Consider the following 15,570-nt stretch of genomic DNA (forward strand, 5'->3'; position numbering starts at 1 on the left):
TCAAAGACTATTTATCTGATTAATTTTAGCTTCCTTCTGTTGATGGATTATCTGTGTCTAGAGCACAAATTCATCAAGCTTATTTATTACTCCAAAGTATGAAATGGTTTTTGTCTGTAGTTCTCTCCAACTGTACACTATTTGAATTTTGTTGCTTGGTCGATTGTGATTGGTCACATAAATCACATGGTGTTGTTTCTGGTGTCTGATTGAATTTGTGCTCAGCCCACTTGCTACATTCTGCAAATTCTCAACCAGGAAGAACTGGAGGTTCTTCTTCTGTGAAAATTGTGCCAGCAAAAGTCGCTGGCATGAATATCTCCAAGGTGTGAATACAGCAGGATGTAACAATTTCAAATTCCGAGTGAATATTACAAAACATTTTTGGCAGTGTTCACCTATCTATGCTAATTTAGCAATAATTAGTCATCAGTTGCCATTTTTATTGATGGAGATTGAGTCCTAGACCTTTGACAAACCATCAGTCCCATAGGAAGTATGCTTTTTAGTTAATTTCACAGGAACTCGGTGTTATTCAACGGAATGATCCGAGAAGGCAGGATGAATTTGAAATGGGTGGAAGGATGGTTTCGTGCATAGGGCACTGGATCAAGAGAGGTTGGTTCATTTTCTAGTTTCCCCCACAAACTTTTGAGATCTTGGTAAGTCACACAATGTACTCTCTGCTTCAGTTCCCTGTCTGTGAGCTGGAGATAACTCCGTACCTTGCAGGAGTGTTGTGAGGATAAAATCCATTAATGACTAAGGTGTTCTGAGACTAAGAGGATGAGTCATATCATTTCTGCATACCAGGGCTTGATATGCACTTTGTGGCGTGGATCCTCAGCTGGGGTAAACTGATAGGCAATATACTGGATGCGGATTTGACTCTAGTTAGGTTTTTCTCTCTTTTAGAATTAGCAGATCCTAAATCTGTTCTGCTTATTTTTATCGCTTAATGAGTCAGAACCAGGCAGCAAGTCACCTGCAGCTCACCCACAAGAAGACTGAAGGGGGTGTAGGAGAAAGTGTCCTCAAAATACTGATTGCAGGGACAGTGGAGCTGGTTTATAGTTCTGGGACAGGTTGTAAGGAGAATTACATTTTGCCCAAAACTGCATGTTTGGCTGCCTAGGTTTTCTAGGTTATTTTTTTTTAACTTCTTGGATTTACTTGAAACAACCAGTGTAATCAATTGTTTACTATGTTTTAAAATACAGGTGGAACCTCTCTAATCCGGCACTCTCTGGTCCGGCAACATCCATGGTCTGGCATGATTTTAGTTAGCCAGATGTCCATGTATCATGGTTGTGGACAAGTCTTCCATGGTCCCATAAAGTTTCTTTACAGTAAGCTCTGTGTTCTGTGCTGTTATTTAGCTCTAAGGGTACGTCTAGACTACAGGCTTTTGTCAACAGAAGTTTTGTCGACAGATACTGTCAACAAAGCTTCTGTCGACAAAGAGCGTCTAGACTACATTCAGTTCTGTCGACAAAGCAAGTTGCTTTGTCAACAAAACCCTGTAGTCTAGACACAACCCTAGATGCAATAACACCTTCTGTCGACAGAACTCTGTCGACAAAAGGCGTTATGCCTTGTAAAATGAGGTTTACCAGCGTCGACAAAACTGCTGAGTTCTGTCGATGTTATGTCGACAGAACTCAGCAGTAGTGTAGACGCAGGTATAGTTTTGTCGACAAAACTGGACTTTTGTCGACAAAACTCTGTAGTCTAGACACACCCTAAGTGTCTTCTAAGAGCCCAGTGAGCAGTAGAAGTGTTGGTGATGCTACTAGACAATAGTGACCTACCATGGTTTGGCAAATTCTCTGGTTTGGCACCAGTCAGGTTCCAAGGGTGCCAGACTAGAAAGGTTCAACCTGTAATAATCCGTGAGTCAGTAGTCATATTTGGGAAAGGGGTCACTCACCACGAAGCTCCAAAACCTTTTACATAGAACTTGATGGGATTCATCTGTGTCTCCAACTCAACATCTAAGAGCCCTTGATTTGCTCACACGCCGTGAACGTAGTCATGCAAATGTGGTCGCGGATCAGTGAAACAATTTCTGGTTCCCATGTGGTGCAGCCATAAAGCAAGAACAATACACCAGTTCTTGGAATGTTTGCAGGAGGGACATAGAACATGAGTTGGGTGGGGATGGTGCGTCTTGGATGATTTCCTGATGGTCAAGTGTCCCCATCACATGGAGGCACTCTCAGCAAAGAATAGGGGTATATTGGCAGGGAATATACTGCCATTACCATTCTGTATCCGCAACTGAACAGAAGGCTTGGTCTCCAGGGCTTTGACTCTCCCACCTTTCACCAGCACTGAATTAGCATTTTTACATCCTTACCAAAACATTGTGTGAAACAATGGCTCCCCAGTGACCCTTCCTCCCTTGAGAAAAGGGTGTCTCCCCTTACCGGGAAGGGCCTACCCTCAAAGGAAAATGAAATGCATTCTTTACAAGCTTTGTATAGTTGAAATAAGTGTCTTCATGCAAGTCCTGCCAGCATGAACTCACTTACGGTACGTCTAGACTACAGCCCTTTGTCGACAGAAGTTTTGTCAACAGATACTGTCGACAAAGCTTCTGTCGACAACGTCTAGACTACATCCAGTTCTGTCGACAAAGCAAGCCGCTTTGTCAACATGACAGCGTAGACGCAAAGGACAGTGTGGATGCAATAACGCCTTCTGTCAGCAGAACTCTGTCAACAAAAGGCGTTATTCCTCATAGAATGAGGTTTACCGCCATCGACAAAACTGCTAAGTTCTTTCGATGTTATGTCGACAGAACTCAGCGGCAGTGTAGACGCAGGTATAGTTTTGTCGACAAAAGTCCACTTTTGTCAACAAAACCTTGTCATCTAGACACACCCTTAGGGTGCATCTACATTTCGAGATAACTAGCGGTATTTCAAAATAACTATGCAAGAGCCTACACTACCATTCCGTTATTTCGAAATAATTTCAAAATAATGGGCGGATTATTCCGAAATCTGTAAAGCTTATTCTACGAGGAATAATGCTTATTCAGAAATAAGGCGCGTGTAGACACTGCTATTTCGAAATAGAATTGCCCTGGTGAGGGGCTAAGTTATTCCTTTCCAGTACCTAAGTTATTCCTCCTCCTCGATATCCTAAATCGAGATAGCACGTCTACATTAGGGAAGCCTGCCTTGAACTAATTTTGAGGCTTCCCTGCAGTGTAGAAGTACTATTTCAAAACAAGCTATTTCGGAATAACTATTCTGGAATAGCTTATTTCGAAATGCAAATGCAGTGTAGTAGTACCCTTAGTTTTCTGCCTATAGGGGCTGTGCCCCCCAGGATGGCTTAGAAAGGATCTCAGTCTTCCCAGTGGGCACAAGCATCATTTGCTGAACTGCGTGGATCTGAAATGGCGCTGCTGAGATCAAGCTTTCTGCAGGAAAGGTTTTGGCTCACGTCAGAACGTTTATCGTTAAACCTGGGGGCCCTTTTAAAGGTTCCTGTCTTGTTCCTGAGATGGTGCATGAAGGCGCCGGGCTTTTTGACTGCTCACGTTGAACTTAGCTCCTTGGAGCTTAATCACCTTCCTCCATTAATCAGTTAAGGAGCGAGGCTGGAGCCGTCCCTCCAGTCTGCTCCGAGGATGAGTCATTGTGGTGCAGAGGCTGGTGTCGAATCGAGGTGGAATCGCTCCTCTCGAATGCGCTGGGCATTCTGTGACAAGGATTTTTTTTTCCACTCCCTTTTCTTCCTCGTTTCCAGTTCCCTGGCTTGTCTTTTTTTGTCTCTCCTGCCTGCCCGTTGCACGGCTCCGAGAAGCAATAGCAAAACGCCATTCCTTCCAGCAAGGAACAAAGTGTGGCGCGACACACTCCGAGACCAGTCTGTGTGGGCAGGAAAACTAAGCTCAGCCCTGCTTGATGGCTACTGTTCTTGCTCTGCTTCCCCATTCAGAAATGAGAGGTAAAGGAGGATGGCCTCCTCCCACAGTCTGCTGGGCTGCACATACCCGTTAGTCAGTGGAAACATTCCTGCAGCTGTAGGGCAGTTTCTCCAGACTCGTAGGCTACGTCTACACTACGAGTTTTCCCGACCAAAAATATGCTAATGAGGCACTCATTTGCATGAGTCGTGATCACATTGGCATATTTGCTGCCGCTCCGTTTTTGCGCTAGGGTTTTTGCGCACAACCAAGCAGTGTGGACATTTTCTTTTGGCACAAAAAAACCTTTTTCTGCAAGATCCTTATACCCCAAAAGAGGAGGTTTACCGATCTCGTGGAAAAAGGGGGTTTTGCACAAAAAGAAAACGTCCACACTGCTTGTTTGTGTGCAAAAACCCTAGTGCAAAAACGGATCGGCAGAACATATGCAAATGAGATTGCGACTCATGCAAAGGAGTCCCTCATTAGCATATTTTTGGCCGAGAAAACTCGTAGTGTAGACGGAGCCCTAGACTGATCCGTGCTCACTCCAAAGGGGAGCAGCAGGACTTGCGTGGACAGAGAGGCAAAGCGTTGTTTTCAAAAGCGCCAGGACTTCACCATTATACCCAAGGCGAAGACAGCTGGCCGCTCGCCAGCTCAGAGAGCAGCAGTTGCCAAATCGTGCAGCGGACGCCATTTGGCTCTTCAAAATGGCACCCTGTCTGTCAGGAGTCCGGGCTGGAAATATTAAAATGGGATCATGCTGGTAAAAAGTTTGGGAAGCATGGTCTAGAGCAGCGGTGGGGACCCTCAGGCCCGGGGCCCGGATGCACCCCCCAGCTGACCTGGAGGTGGCCTCCAAGGCTCAGGGTTCCCCCCAGCATTGGGGAGCCCACGCTGGCACTCCAGCCCCCCTGCTGCCCCACAATGGGGCTGGAACACACAAAATATACCAGCTTAGGCCCCCTTAGGCTCTGGCATACAAGGGGAACGTAGGAAGTGTCCTTTTCAGTCAGGGGCCACGTCAGTGAGGGGTTGGTTTTTTTTACTTCCCACTTGTATGCGGCCCCCGGCTGATTTTTCTGGGGGTCAGCGGCCTCCAACCCAAAAGAGGTTCCCTGCCCCTGGTCTAGAGCTATCAAAAGTTGCTCCAGAGCCAGGAGTATGTCTGCCTGATGGGTCACTGCACCAACAGACTATGAAACACGTGGAGAGCAAGAGCCGACGTCTTTAAAATTCCACTTGGCCATTTGGAACCTGCAAGTTGCTGTCCGGTTGAAAAGTGCTACCATGTGAAAGATGAGTAGAGTGAGATGCCTGTGGTACGGGTACTGCCGAGCAATCTCCACCTGGTTGCAGCAGCCAAAAAAGCTGCAAGCTAATACTTTAGAATGACAGGGACATGGGGAAGATGAACTATTCTTTATATGTAATGCAGTCGCACCCAGCAGCTCCTGTGAGGACAAGTGGGCACTGCATGATTTTTTTCCCCTCGCCTCTGAGAGTTAATACATCAGAACAGTGGTCCCCAACGCAGTGCCCGCGGGGCATTTATGTGCGCCCGCCGAAACATCTGGGCTGGCCCCGCCCCTGGCGCGTGGTGCATGCGTGGTGCCAGCCCTGGGCGCGTGGCGCATGGGCAGCCTCTGCCCCGGGCATGCAGCACATGCATGGTGCCGGTCCTGGGCTCAGGGCGCGTGGGCGGCTCCTACCCCCGGTGTGTGGCACATGCGTGGTACCAGCCCTGGGCTCAGGGCGCATGGGCAGCCCCCACCCCCGGGTGTGCAAAGCATGCATGGCCCCACCCCCGGAAGCATGGCGTGTGAGCGACCCCGCCCCCCAGACACCCAGCACGTGAGTGGCCCCACCCCTGGGTGCCCGGCAGCCACGAAAGGTTGGGGACCACTGCATTAGAATGAGGTAGAACTCATGTTGCTGAATTCTAGAACCCATTTGGAAATCTTGGATCCTAACTCTGGAACCCAAATTCATCTCTTTTGCGGCCTGAGCTCCAGTTGTCCCAGGTGAAATGTGATTGATCTAGGCCTGCCTCATGCCTAAAAAGCCCTAGAGTGATTTTGGCCATTGCAAATTTTGTGGCCATGTGTCAGAGGGCACCATGGCATGATGCCCGATCATAGTGTGGCAGCAGTGTGCGAGGTCATCTGATAGCCAATGCCCGTAACAGTCCCAAACTGTGGCCGAACTTTCTGTCTCACTGTGGCAATCGACGGAGCGTGTGATGAGTGTCTCATCCGACACACAGAAAACGCTGGCCACCCTAAAGCTCTTGCAGCAACGGGGAACGTCTCCCTTCGTTGCAGGAGCGCCACCAGCAACTTCTGTGGGTGGAAATTGTCCTTAGCATCAGAATTTTGATGACTTTCCAGGGGAGGCAAACTTAGATGAATTTGGCCAGCAGCGCAGAGTCTTACCAAGTCACCCCTAAAGTGTCAGATTTTTACTTATGCCAGATGCGAAGATGACCCCGAAATACTGGTGCTTGCTCCTGCTCACTCTTTGAGGGAGCCCTCCCAGCTTAGTGGGGTGCTCGCTGAAGGAGTGTCCCTTTTGCTGGTTATACTAAGAGCATGTGCTGTCATTGTTTCCCCATCCTTTGCTTTGCTATTTCCTCCTTTGTGTTGTCATTGGACAGCTGGTGTTTCACAGGATAGAGCATCAGCAGTTGCTGACTTTTCTAGAGTGTCAGAACCTCTAATAGCTGATGGGTTTTAATATCCACATTAGAAATAGCAAATTGCCATGTGGCTGCCAGGCTGTGCCTTCTCTTCCCCATTTGGTGCCTCAGTATAGGGACCATGTAACATAGTGGCCGCCAGGAAAACATCTCCTTGCGGTCACAGGTCATAGAACCATAGAGCTAGAAGAGACCTCAGAAGGTCATCAAGTCCAGCCCACTGCTCTAGGCAGGACCAATCCCAACTAAATCAACCCAGCCAGGGCTTTGTCAAGCCGAGACTTAAACACCTCTAGGGATGGAGACTCCACTACTTCCCTAGGGAACCCATTCCAGTGCTTCACCACCCTCCTAGGGAAATAGTTTTTCCTAATATCCAATCTGGACCTCTCCCACCACAACTTGAGACCATTGCTCCTTGTTCTGCCATCTGTCACTACTGAGAACAGCCTCTCTCCATCCTCTTTGGAACCTCCCTTCAGGAAGTTGAAGGCTGCTCTCAAATCCCCCCTCACTCTTCGCTTCTGCAGACTAAACAGACCCAACTCTCTCAGCCTCTTCTCATAAGTCATATGCTCCAGCCCCCGAATCATTTTGGTTGCCCTCCGCTGGACCCTCTCCAATGCGTCCACATCCTTTTTGTAGAGGGGGGCCCAGAACTGGACACAATACTCCAGATGTGGCCTCACCAGAGCCGAATAAAGGGGAATAATGACATCTCTGGATCTGCTGGCAATGCTCCTCTTAATGCAACAGATTAAGCCTTCATTAGCCACCTTTTGTGGGCCTTTGAGACCTCTGCACAGTTGCTCGTGTGGCTAACAGCTTCCTCTCCACAAGCTGGTGTAATAATCAAAATGATTCAAACAAGCCTCATGGTCGACAATCACAACACACAATTTCTCTGCCTTGGTTTTTTGCAACACTTGGAACTCTTTCTGTCCCTGTGATAGACAAGAGGAATGCTCATTTCACAAAGCATAAGGGAGCGATCGAGAAAGGCTTCCCCTGTTGGCCGATCCGCGTCTTGACTGCCGCACTGTGCCGACGATCAGCTGAGCCGGCACAGCGCGGTGGCCATTTTTATTTTAATGAAGTCGGGGATATTTAAATCGCCGCTTCATTGACTATGTCGGGTAGCCTATTTTACATGCCTCTATCAGCAGAGGCACGTAGTCTAGACATACCCTAAGAGTCATCTCCTCCGCTTTGTTTTAATTATACTTGGAAGGGGTTTATGGAAGAAGGTTGGCATGGACTCTTATTCTTCCCTGTGCAGTCATCTTGGTACCAAGCAAGGTCATAATATAGATCCTTTTCACCCAGTGGCCTTGCTTGTTCAGTGCGGATGTTTCCGACTGCTTTCTGCCAGCGCCAGTCCCGAGAAAGATGGAATCGGTCTTCTGGGGCATGTCTTTGTGCACCTGGTGCGCGTTTACGAAACACTGTAACAACCAGGTTGGAGCCCACTTTGCATACTCTCCGTTGAAAGGCCTCCGTTGTTTCCGTTGCTCAGCAGCGAGGGAGGACAATTGCCTGGAATTTGATTTCCTCCCTGCTCTTTTATGGGCTCTTTGTTTTGCTGCTGTCGTCTGATTCACTCGTTAGAATCCTCATCTGCAAGCAAAATTATATCCCAGCCCCCCCGGGTCTGCTGTGTTGTGCTGGCAAAGCGGCTGTACAGAACTGCATAGCTTTTCTCTGCACAGGCTCTGCTTGTGACTAGGAGTCTGCCCCCCACGCCAGCTTTCCTTTCTGCAGAACCCTGCACCAGCAAAACTGAGGCAGACTATCTGGTGCTACAGTTAGCCAGGGCGTGAGGAGAAATAGTGAGTTTTTAGAATCCCAAACTCTGCCCACCGTCTCATCGTCCCGGATGGTTCTGCTTTCATGTCAGCAGTTCATCTTCTCACAGTATTCATAGTTGGGTTGTCTTTGTTAACTCTGGAGCGTAACAACTCCCTGAGCTGACTGGGGAACGGTTCACACAGCTCCCAGCTATTGTCTGCAGGCTCAGGAAGACAGCCCTGAATTAGGTCGCCTTCAGACGGTTATTTGCACAGCCAGAAGGGCTAGAAACTTTCTGTTTTAAATGAGAGCCTAAAATTTGCGTCAGTTGATGGGAGCCTTTGGAGGAGAATTCAGAATGCCTCTGGGCACAGGTTCGCCCAAGGATGGGGAGTGGTTTAGACTCTGACTTTGCCCCCTCTGGGTACATCTACGTAAACTCGAAATAAGTTACGCAATTAGCGTAGCCTAAGTCAATATAGCTTATTCCGAATTTGGGCACGTCTACGCGGCACTTATTTCGACATCAAGCACTCTTCCCCCGACTTCTTGTGCTCCTCGTACAATGAGGGTTACAGAAGGCACAGTAAGAAACCCGTTATTTCGAATATATTTCAAAAGAACGGGCTTGCTGTGTAGACACGCAAGACATTATTTCGGAATAACTGACGCTATTCTGAAATAACGCTGCTGTGTAGACGTAACCTCTGTGTCCTGTGCTTGAATTGGATGAGATGCTCAACTACAGAAAATCTGCTTTAGAGGCAGAAGACTGAATTGAAATATCCCCCCAGGGCAAACTGGCATCACCTTCACCTGGGGAATTCACTCATTATGATCAGATGTTTCCGTCCCTGGAAGCTTTATGGGTTGAGAGACTTTGCTCCTTCCCTCTTCCTCCTGCTTTGCCTTGTGCTTGGTCTTTTTTCCCCCATTTGCTCACCGTCCCTTAGGATGCTGTTCTGCGCGAGGAATCCCTCCACAGCAGTCCCCTAGCTGTTTGCAGGTGGATACGGGCTCATAATATATTGCAGGTTTGGGTCTGATGGAGAGCTCTGAGGAAGGTTTTCTTCCTTCACTCTGCCCCAAGCAGAATGTGGTTTTGCTGCTCTCCTTCCGCTGTCCTCAAATCCCCACTCTGTGTTGTCCTCTCTTCCCGCTGCTCGTCTTTTTACCTCAGGTGCAGAAGCGTTTGGGGCTAGGGATTCTGCCCACAGTTTGTAGATACCCAGTACGGTGCTAGGTCGCTCTGATAAGGGGATTTAATGCTGGTGAAAGATGCTGGATTTGCAGCCCCCGGCACTGAAGTCTGATCCTTGCAGCCCCTCCTGCCATGTAGTGCTGAGCCTGGGGCCCAGGGCACTGATTTCAGTGTCTTGAGGCGTGGTGCACCCCATGAGAGCAGCAGGCACTGGCTGCAAAGGGGACAATTTGCTTAGTCCCAGAAAATGCTTCTTGCATTCATTATTGCAGTGGAAACCTCCTTGCAGATCAAACTTCACTCAGATCGATTTCTAGCTAGATCCTATAGATTTCTAACTAGATAGTTATGCCCACAACAGACCAACATTTAGTGCCATCCAAACTTTTGATGCCTATCTGAGCACCACCAGTGTAGCAGCATTCCCTGGTAAACATTCTCTGCAAATTGTTGCTCTTCCATCCTAATAGTATGTCTGTACCAAGAACTATCCAAACCTGAGAGCAACTTGAGTCCTCAGATTCACCTGCCAGTTCCTGCTGGAGTCGATGGAACTGCAGGTATTTACTTGATGGCAAAATATAACCCTCTGTGTCTAGCGAGTCCTTTATATCCTGCTAAATGCCTGTGTCCATCCAGGAGAGTGGATACCGACAGCAGTGCCAATGAACGATGCTGCTTTTTATGATCTAAACAGGAAAACTAAATCATTCAGAAAAATCTTCTGGCGCAAAGCTCCCTACTGACAGCCAGATTTTAACGGGCGAGGCCGATATTCTAATTACATTTGCACCCGCTGTGACCAGCAGTGACCGTTCTCAGGGCAGTCCCTGCTTCGGCCTGCACCGATGTGGTCTTTGCGCACACAATCAGGGTTGTATCCAAAAGCTGGGTTTTGCCTAAGTTGTGATGCTGCGTCATGACACAGCCACTTCCTAGTCCCCATACAGCTACTCAGCATCTCAAGGGAACACGAGCACAGCAACGTTGTGTTGCAGGGACCTCATGACAGGGCCCAGATTATAAATCTCAACCACTCATCTATGTGCCAGTCTCTAAACACTGGATTGATTAATTATGCGGGTTTCTCACCACTAACACATACGGGAACTTCGTTGTGCCCCGGGGTCATTTCATCCCCTGCATTTATTTCCCATGCTTGGTTACTTGCAATTCTTCATGTGCTATAAATTATTGCCAACGCTCCAATGCGCCGATAGAATTGAGCTCTCTCAGTGTTTGCAATGTTGGCCGTTACCAAAATCACATGCCCAGAGCGTAATATTTTTATTTCCCCTTTGAGAACGTTTTTACAGTGACTTGTGCCCTCTCTGTGCAATCTGATGCTGGGACAAAGGCAAGTAAAACATTTTAACTTTTTTTTTTCTTATTTGTCATGCTGCAAAGGACACAAAGTTCTTTGTGACAAATTAAAGACACTTTTTGTAAAAGCCTGCTTACATTTTTGCCACTGACATTTATTTTATGCATTTCACTCTGTTTAGATGAGTCCATAACATTTGTTGTTGGCAGTCCACTTTACTTTCTGGTTACCCTGCACCAGAAGAACATAAGAACGGCCATAATGGGTCAGACCAAAGGCCCATCTCGCCCAGTGTCCCGCTTTTCCGACAGTGGCCAATGCCGGGTGCCCCAGAGGGAGGGAACAGAACAAGTAATTCTCACATGATCCCTCCCCTGTCACACATTTCTGGACAAACAGAGGCTCGGGACACCCTCCCTACCCATCCTGGCTAGTAGCCATTGACGGACCTATCCTCCATGAATTTATCTAGCTCTTTTTTGAATCCTGTTAAAGTCCTGGTCTTCACAGCATCCTCTGGCAAGGAGTTCCACAGATTGACTGTGCAGTGCAAGAAGAAAAACTTCCTTTTGCTTGTTTTGAACCTGCTACCTATTAATGTCATTTAGTGACCCCTAGTTCTTATGTTATGGGAACAAGTAAACAACTTTTCCTTATTCACCAGCCCTGTTGTAACTGGGCTTTGAGTGCTGCAGGGGAATGTTTAAACAGGAAATAAAATGACTTTTGACATATTAGACTCCAAGGTCCAATAGGCAGAAATTATACTGTCTTGGTGAAACCTCATCGAGAGTCCTGACCTATTTAGTCTAGACATAGCCTAACTTTCATCATCTGTGCCTCCTTTTAGAATCACTCTTATGCGTAGGTTTTTGTAAGGGTCTCTGTGTAGAGACTCTTTCATGCATTTATGGCCACCGATGGCTTGTTCTCCTGTGAAGTCTGTGATCAGACTCCTCTCTTTGCTGTGCTAAGACTTTACCCCCTTAATAAGCCTGCGGGTTTGGGCTTTTTTTACAAACTCCTGCTGCATATACAACTAGGCCTGGCTGTATATAAACATAGCTGTGCACCAGTCCCCAAAAGATCGTAATTCATGCTGCTTTGGAGAAGCTAGCAATAAATCCGGCTTTTGCTGGATTAGCAAAAATAGAGAAACTGGGTGATTTTATACTCCGAATTTTTCTCTGAATTCTCATAGGTGACAGTAGCTCTCTCTGGCTAGATTTGCCAGTAAGAGAGAGGTTTTTTCCCAGGCTGGTTCATATAGACCCTTCAACCTTTGGAAAGGGAAGATGAAATTTGAGAAATTTAAATGAGTTCTGAGCTCTTGACTTTGGCTGGGGGAGATGATCTCTATTCTAATTTAATCTTTATAGGTTCTTAAACCACCCTCATCACCATAATATCCAAGTGCCTTTCAGTTATTAAGCAATGTTAAGTGATGTGACTAATCTGCCTAGTATGGTTTCTACTCTTTCACACTTATCCCAGGAAATATGCATGCAGCAGAATGGTTTTTGTTTTGGTAGGGTTTTGTTTTTGGTGGAGAAGGACAGTCCTTGAAGTATGACTGGAAGTTGGAGCCCCACGTGGCAACGGCACTAACAAAGTAGGCTTTTCGGCAGGAGGCCTGAAAACATTCAACGCAAAGCCACATGCCCAAACTTCCAACTGAAGTTAGCACGGCTAGTTTGAACTTTTGAAACGTAATGTTGCTGGTTTGCCCCCACCCCCATCCCACACCTCCATCTGCGTTTCACAGTTTTCCTTTACATTAGACATGTCTTCACATAGGAAGCGGCCTGTTCCCAAGTGAAAACCACAATTCTTGACACTTCAAATTTTAACCTTCCTTGGCCTGATATTCAATTTGTAATTTGAAAGCCGGTGACTGTCAAATTCCAGCCTACTTTTGTAGCGTAAACAACCAGGTTGCTGAAATTTCATGGCAAATGACATTTCTGGGTCACGTAATGGAGCCGAATGAAGAGATTAACATGTTGGCATTACATTTCATTTTTAAAATATCACTTTTGCCAGCTCTGCTCCCATCCTCCAGGGACCTTGGCACCTGCTCCTTATGAAACCAGTGGGCATGGAACCCAGCCTTTAAAAAGGGACACAGGCACGACAGGGGACAGAAGATGTCTGCGTAGGAGTCTCATATTGCTGACTCAGCATTTCTACAAGTTCGTGTATAAAAGAGAAGAGGGAGGACAGGTCTCTCTGAAAACCCCTTGATAGTCCTGGCCTCCCTTCTTGGGACAGGCTCTGTGTTGGCTGGGGAAGGTTTGGGAAGAACCCGGTTCTGCCTAATACTCCAGGTTCCAGCCCAGGGACCTTATAGTAGCAGCAATCGAGGTTGTTTTTCCTTCCGACTTGGCAGCTTTTTCCCTGAGCCACTTTCCCCCAAAACCCCTCCAAAATGTCTCCTTCTGGTACCTGTTAACCAGCTCTCATGCAGCTGCTGCTGCTGCTGCTGCTTCTTCGTTGTTGTTGTTGTTGTTGTTGTTGTTGTTGCTGCTGCTGCTGCTGCTGCTTCTTCGTTGTTGTTGTTGTTGTTGCTGCTGCTGCTGCTGCTTCTTCGTTGTTGTTGTTGTTGTTGCTGCTGCTGCTGCTGCTGCTTCTTCGTTGTTGTTGCTGCTGCTGCTGCTGCTGCTTCTTCGTTGTTGTTGTTGTTGTTGTTGTTGCTGCTGCTGCTGCTGCTGCTGCTGCTGCCTTTCGCCTTCTGGTCCATCCGTCTTTATCTCCCCCACCTTCTTACCTGGGGGAAGCCTTTTAAAGCAACTCCACGGCCTATCATTGGCTGCAGCTGTTGCGTGGCTTTCCCCGAGGGAGCAATCTAGTGAATTAGCCCCAGGTGTTTTCCTGCCTTCATTTTTATGGCAGCAGGCTCTAGTAGTTTACTCTGGAAAGAGAAAACCACTCATCCAGTGCCCTGTATCCACCTGCCTCCACCAGCGTGTGGCAGGCTGCTGGCTTAGGTATGTCACACAAATAGGGTTGCCAGGTGTCCGGTTTTTGCCCAGACTGTCCGTTATTTGGGTCCCCCATCCAGTTAAAAAAAACACAGAAAATATCGGACATGTGAAATGTCCGGTATTTCCTGTTTCCCTTGGATGGAAACCCGGCGGGGACAATTTTCCCCTGCTGCATCTGGCGAGGGCAGGAGAGCGAGGAGGGCAGCAGAGGCATAGTGAAGGGGGGGCAAAAGAGGGCACTTGCTAGGCGCCACACTAGGGGGGTGCCGGACTGGGGTGGGAGCAGAGCGCATGCTGCTCTGGCCCACGTGACCCTTTGAGCAGAGACCCAGGAGCTGGCCACATGATGCCTCCCTCTACACACTGAGAACCGAGGCAGCCGGGGTGGGCGGCAGGAGCGGCGAGTTTAAAAGTCAGATTTGCTTACTCGGCCGTCCCGGTCCTCCGGTGCCTGGCTCTGCAGGGGGTGGGGCGCCCTGGGGATGCCTGGCTCAGGGGATGGGGCGAGTGCACTGGGATGGGGGACTCTGTGAGGAGTCTGGCGCTGAGGCAGGAGTGAGTGCATTGGAAGGGGGGGCTTTGGGGTGCCTGGCTGAGGGGGAGGGGTGAGTGCATTGGGATGGAGGACTGGGGGGGCCTGGCTTAGGGAGAGGGGTGGGTGCACTGGGGGTTAGTGTGTGGCCCCAAACTGGAGAGAGTGGTGTAAGATGCGGTACAAGGTCTCCCTCCTCTCCGCCCCCCCGCTAAGATCAGACTTGGAGCCTTTTTTTTTTTTGCTCAACAACTTTGGTCTCTCCCCCTTTTTTTTTCCTCACAGTATTTTTTCCCGGTGTTTTTTTTGTTTTGTTTTGTTTTGTTTTTTGCAGGGGGTGGTTGGTATTTTTTGTTAAACCATCTGGCAACCCTACACACAAGCCTTATTCCTCTTGGCTATGTCTACACTGGCATGATTTTCCGGAAATGCTTAAAACGGAACAGTTTTCTGTTATAAGTATTTCCAGAAAAAGCGCATCTACATTGGCAGGATGCTTTTCCGGAAAAGCACTTTTTCCGGAAAAGCGTCCATGCCAACGTAGACGCGCTTTTCCGCAAAAAAGCCCTGATCGTCATTTTCGCGATCGGGGCTTTTTTGCGGAAAAGACTACTGGGCTGTCTACACTGGCCCTTTTCTGGAACAGTTTTCCGGAAAAGGACTTTTGCCCGAACGGGAGCAGCATAGTTTTTCCGGAAAAGCACTGATGATTTTACAGTAGATCGTCAGTGCTTTTCCGGAAATTCAAGGGGCCAGTGTAGACAGCTGGCAAGTTATTCCGGAAAAGCGGCTGATTTTCCAGAATAAGTGGCCAGTGTAGACACAGCCCTTGTGTTGAGGGATGGCTGTGAGGGGAACCTCCACAGGTTCCTCATCTTTCTTCTGGGGGGCAATCTAACCCTGCCTTTAAAAAGCCGTTAGTCCTCTGAGCAAAGCGAAACATCTCGCAGAGGTTGACAACGTGGCTTTTCCACAGTCAGAGGTGGGGGTCAGAATGTAAGGGATGCATGATACGCCCACATCTTGAATGCTGCATACGGATGTGTTTGCCTCATCTCAAAAAAGGTATCTTAGTGTTGGAAAAGGTTCAGAAAAGGGCAACAAAAATGATTTGGAGT

The 15,570-nt window shown here is 48.0% G+C and overlaps 1 protein-coding gene across 2 annotated transcripts in view; it reads left to right on the top strand.

Annotated features, from left to right (window-relative positions):
- The window catches only part of MARCHF4 (membrane associated ring-CH-type finger 4), an 85,032-nt gene that overhangs the window by 24,036 nt on the left and 45,426 nt on the right, over window positions 1-15,570 (top strand). The window lies entirely within an intron of this gene.

This window comes from Pelodiscus sinensis, chromosome 7 (genome assembly GCF_049634645.1).
Source record: "Pelodiscus sinensis isolate JC-2024 chromosome 7, ASM4963464v1, whole genome shotgun sequence".
In the NCBI taxonomy this organism is placed as follows: Eukaryota; Metazoa; Chordata; order Testudines; family Trionychidae; genus Pelodiscus; species Pelodiscus sinensis.